The sequence below is a fragment of the Eubalaena glacialis genome, chromosome 14, assembly GCF_028564815.1.
Source record: "Eubalaena glacialis isolate mEubGla1 chromosome 14, mEubGla1.1.hap2.+ XY, whole genome shotgun sequence".
Taxonomy (NCBI): domain Eukaryota; kingdom Metazoa; phylum Chordata; class Mammalia; order Artiodactyla; family Balaenidae; genus Eubalaena; species Eubalaena glacialis.
The window spans coordinates 34,133,893-34,139,892 of NC_083729.1; positions in this window are offsets into that span (position 1 = coordinate 34,133,893).

Here is a 6,000-nt window from a genome sequence, read left to right on the forward strand (position 1 = left end):
GTTTATTTAGATACTTCACCCACTTTTTAATTGGGCTATTGTTTTTTGCTGTTGAGTTGTGAGTTTCCTGTATATTTTGGATACTAACCCCTTATGACATAAATATTTTGCAAATATTTTCTCCCATTCCATAAGATGCCTGTTCGTTTTATTGATGGTTCCTTTTGCTGTGCAGATGCTTTTTAGTTTGATGTAGTCCCATTTGTTGATTTTTGGTTTTGTTGCCTTTGCTTTCAGTGTCAAATCCAAATAATCACTGCCAAGACCAATGTCAAGGAGCTTACAGCCTATGTTTTCTTATACAAGGTTTATGGTTTTAGGCCTTATGTTCAAGTCTTTAATCCATTTTTGTTGAAATTTGTATACAGAGTAAAGTAGGGGCCCAGTTTCATTTTTTTTGCATGTGGATATCCAGTTTCCCAACAACATTTATTGAAGAGGCTATCCTTTTCCCATTGTATATGCTTGGCTCCTTTGTCAAAAATCAATTGACATATATGTTTTTGTTACTATAGCTTTGTAACATATTTTGAAATCAGGAAGTATGATGTCTCCAGCTTTGTTCTTCTTTCTCAATATCATTTTGTCTCTTCAGAGTCTTCTGTGATTCCATACAAATTTTAGGATTGATTTTTCTGTGAAAAATGCCATTGGAACTTTCGATATGGATTATGTTAAATCTGTAGACAGCTTTGGGTAGTATGGACATTTTAATAATATTAGTTCTTCCAGTTCATGGACACAGAATATTTTTCTATTTATTTGTGTGTTCTTCAATTTCTTTTATCAAAGACATATATTTTATTGTACAGATCTTTCATCTCCATGGTTAAATTTATTCCTAAGTAGTTTCTTCTTTTTTGATGAAATTATAAATGAGATTTTTTTTCTTAATTTCTCTTTCAGATAGTTTATTGTTGTTGTATAGAAACACAACTGAGATTTGTATATTAATTTTGTATTCTGCACTTTACTGAATTCATTTATTAGTTCTAACAGGATTTTGGTGGGACCTTTAGGTTTTTTAATATATGATATCATGTCGTCTGCAAACAGATAAAAGCTAACTTCTTTTTTACCCATCTGGATGCCTTTTATTTCTTTTTCTTGCCTAATTTCTTCCAGTACCATGTTGAATAAATGAGGTGAGAGCCTGGGCATCTGCATGTTGTTCCTGAACTTGGAGGAAAAGTTTCAGCTTTTCATCATTGAGTATGATGTTAGCTATAGCTTGTCATATACAGCCTTAATTATGTTGATGGAAATTCCTTTTATACCCAATTTGTTGAGAGGTTTCTTTTTTTTTTTTAATTAATTAATTAATTAATTTATTTATTTTTGGCTGTGTTGGGTCTTCATTTCTGTGAGGGCTTTCTCTAGTTATGGCAAGCGGGGGCCACTCTTCATCGTGGTGCGTGGGCCTCTCACTATCGTGGCCTCTCTTGTTGCGGAGCACAGGCTCCAGACACGCAGGCTCAGTAGTTGTGGCTCACGGGCCTAGTTGCTCCGCGGCATGTGGGATCCTCCCAGACCAGGGCTCGAACCCGTGTCCCCTGCATTAGCAGGCAGATTCTCAACCACTGCGCCACCAGGGAAGCCTGAGAGGTTTCTTTTTAATGAAAAAAAAATGTTGCATTTTCTCAAAAGCTTTTTCTGCACCTATTGAAATAATCATATGATTTTTATGTTTCATCTTATTAATGTGGTGTACTACGTTTATTAATTTATGTATGTTGAACCATCCTTGCATCCCAGAAATAAATCCCACTTGGTCATGGCATATGATCCTTTTAATTTACTGAATATGGTTTGCTAATATTTTGCTGAGAACTTTTTTATCTATGTTCATTATGGATATTGGCCTGTATTTTTTCTTTTCTTGTAGTGTCCTTGTCTGGCTTTAGTATCAGGGTAATCTTGACTTTGTAAAATGAGTTTGCAAGTATTTCCTCATCTTTTATTTTTGGGTAGAGTTTAAGAAGGATTTGTATTAATTCTTCTTTAAATCTTCGGTTAATTAATCAATAAAGCCATCAGATCCTGGAATTTTATTTGTTAGGAGGTTTTTGATCACGGATTCAATACCCTTACTCGATATTGGTATATTCAAATTATCTATTTCTTCATAACTCAGTCTTAGTAGCTAGTATGTTTCTAGAGATTTATCTATTTCTTCTACGTTTCCAATTTGTTAGCATATAATTGTTCCTTGTAGTCTCTTATAATCTTTCTAATTCTGTGTTATCAGTTGTAATGTATCCTTTTTCATTTCTGATTTGTTTTGAGTCTTCTTTTTTTCTTAGTTAGGCTAATTAAAGAATTGTCAATTTTGTTTATCTTTTTTAAAAACCAGCTCTTTGTTTTGTTGTTCTTTTCTATTGTCTGTGTAGTCTCTTTCATTTATTTCCATTCTGATCTATGGTATTTTCTTCCTTCTACTAACTTTGGGCTTAGTTTGCTCTTTTTTTTTTTTTTTTTCAGTTTCTTGAAATGTAAAGTTAGGTTGTTTATTTAAGATATTTCTTTTTTCCTCACATACTTAGAACTGGTTTTGCTGCATCCCATGAGTTTTGGTATGTTGTGTTTCCATTTTCATTTGTCTCAAGATTTTTAAAATTTCCCTTTTTATTTCTTCTTTGACCCACTGGTTGTTTAGAAGCATGTCGTTTAATCTCCACATGTTTGTAAATTTTTTTTAGTTCTTTTAGTAATTGATATTTATTTCATACTGTGTGGTTGGAAAAAGATGCTTGATCTGATTTTAATAATCTTAACTTTATTAAGACTTTTGTGTGGCCTAACATATGGTCTATCCTGTGGAGTGTTTCATGTGTGCTTGAGAAGAATGTGTATTCTAATGCTGTTGAATGGATTGTTCTGTGTATGTCTGTTAGGTTCATCTGCTCTAACATGCGGTTTAAGTCTAATGTTTCCTGATTCATTTTCTGTCTGATTAATCTATCCATTGTTGAAAGTGGGGCATTGAATTAGCCTGCTATTATTGTACTATCTTCTATTTCTTCCTTCTGAACTCTTAACATTTGCTTTATATTGTTGAGTGTGTAAATACTTACATGTTACTTCTCCTTGATGAACTGACCTTTTTATTATATCATGACCTGCTTTGTCTCTTGTTATTTTTTGACTTAAATCCTATTTTTTCTGATATAAATATTATTAACCTTGATTTCTTTTGGTTTCAGTTTGCATGGAATATCTTTTTTCCAGTGTTCACTTTCAGTCTATGTGTATTCTCAAAGCTGAAGTGAGTCTCTTGTACGCAGCACATAGTTGGATCTGTTTTTTTTTTTTTTTTAAATCTATTCAGCCATGCTATATTTTTGTTTTTTTTGTATATAGAATTTAGTCCATTTACATTTAAAGGAATAATTGATAGGTATGAATTTAGTATTGCCATCTTGTTAATTGTATTCTGGATGTTTTGTAATTTCTTTGTTACTTTCTTCCTCTCTTACTTCCTTACTTTGTGATTTGATGATGTTCTGTAGTGGCATGCTTTGATTCTTTTCTCTTTATCTTTTGTGAATCTATGATAGGTTTTTTGCTTTGTGGTTATCATGATGTTTAGAAAAAACTTCTTAATTATAATAGTCTATTTTTAGGACATAAATGTGGGTCTTTTTAGATTCATTGACTTTGGTACTCTTTGAGCTTCCTGGATCTGGATGTCTGTTTCTTCACGCAGTTTAAAGAACTCGTCAGCCATTATTTCTTTTTTTAGGCTCCCTGATCCTTTCTCTCTCTTCTCGTTCTAGGACCTCATTTAGGGTCTGCTGATGGTGTCCCCAAATCCCTCATGCTCTTTTCACTCTTTTACCTTCTTTTTTATTTTTGCTCCTCTGATTGGATGAATTCCACTGCCTTATCTTTGAATTTGCCAGTCTTTTCCTCTGCTTGATCTAGTCTGCTGTTGAACCCATATATTGAATTTTTCAGTTCAGTTATTGTAGTCTTCAACTCTATAGATTCCTTTTTGGTGTTTTTTAAAAAATATTTTCTATCTCTTTGTTGAAATTCTCACTTTGTTTGTGCATTACTCTCCTGACATTGGTGAGCCTCTTTATGACCATTATTTTGAACTCTCTATCAGGTAAATCACTTATTTGTGTTTCATTAAGATCAGTTTCAATAGATTTATCTTTTTCTTTTCTTTGGAACATATTGAACATATTTATTTATTTTTTTAATTCTATCTAAAAAAGGGGCAGCTGGTGCGTGGCCCTAATAAAGGATTAGCTGTATCAGTACTCTAGTCACCTTCTTTACTGCAGGCCAATGACTCCTGTGACTATCAACCAACAAAACTCAGTAGATTGATTGGAACTGGAATTTTCTTATTATCATTTCTTAAGGATTTAACAATTAAAATTTTACAAATGGGTAGGATTACAGGAGGCTCTCTATGGGTTTATTGTGGGTAAATATAACAACTGAAAAAGGTGTTAATAGATTCATCCTATATAATTACCCTAACTGACCTAAAAGATATATTAAAATAACCATTTCTTCTTTGGGCCCATTATGTCATTTATAGTATCAAAGCATATATGATATATATATCAGTACGTATGTATTCATATAAGTATATATTTTGCTGTTTCTCATTCATGTTTGATGATTTGTGGGTTTTTCCTTATATTCTTGAACATTGTAAAGTCTGGCTTCCAGTAGTGTATGTAGTATCATAAAAAGAATTTCTCATAAATGTTTAAGCTATTACTTTGCAAATGGGGAAGCATTGTGTGTCAATGAATTTGAATTAAGCTAGTCTAAGACATAGTAAAGTAACACTGTTGTTTTCTGATGGTAACCTACCTACAGGTTTCTATATTCTTCTAGTCTTATTATTCTCTAAGTGTTAGCAATTTGAGTAATTTCAAAATCCACTAGGAAATGCCATAGTCATTTTCCTATCAACAGGGTGATTTTTTTTTTGGTTATCTTTGCATGTCACACTTGGCTTCCAGCTGTTTAGTTGTTCAAAATAGAGTTTAGTTCAAAAATAGTCTGTACTTACAAATAAGGAACACTCTTTTGGTGATAAATGTGCCCATATATTTATATAGTTATTAAAATAGTTTATATTGGATGTCACCAAACTGATGGTAGGGAGATGTAAACATGACAGTTGTATTCCCTATGTTCTCTATTGAAAACTGATTTTAGACCAAAAGACCCTAATTGTTTTGATAGGGGTGGCTTCTCTTCCTTTCATTTTTGACTTGAGAACATTCAGAGTGGAAGAGATTGGCAGGGAAATAAACTAAAGTTCAAGGCTCTGGCCGATGTGGGGAAAGAGTGCTTTTCATTTTCTATCGGTATATTGAGGTCAGCTGGTTAGGGAATAAATTATATCATCAGGATACAAGAGTACTTCATGAAATCCAAGGAAAGAAAGAACAGTTGAGTTCATGAGGAACCAAAATCAGGATCTAGAAATATGTCAGGAAATAAGAGTGTTCTCTATTTCTGGAGTTCATGGTTTGTTAGCCATGTTCCTTTTTGTACATTTTCCTTTTCTTATTTAGTAATTCTATGTATTTGTAAGAACTGGTCTCCAGTTCAAATAATCAGCACAACCTAATGAACATCTCTGAATACCAATTCAAATTTAATAGAAGGATGAGCTGGTAGGGTTGGGTTGGGTTACACTGGCCATTTTGTCAAATCAATTAGGACTGAGAGGAAATGTTCATGTAATACACGTCCAAGGGCTGAGGTGGAGTGTAGTTCTCAGAGAAGTGGTAGTTGCCTGTTGGGTATGAATCCAACCAAATAGTATAAAAATATAAAATATCAATAATAATATTGCAAATAATTATAAAAAGGAATGTAATATTATTTGTGCATCATTATTATGTTCTAGTTAAAATGTTTAGCTATTCACATTTGTCATAATAAAAAATTTACTACCCACTTCAATTGGGCTTTTAATTCCACCACTTCACCAAAATTTCAAGGTTGCCAATGTCCTACCTT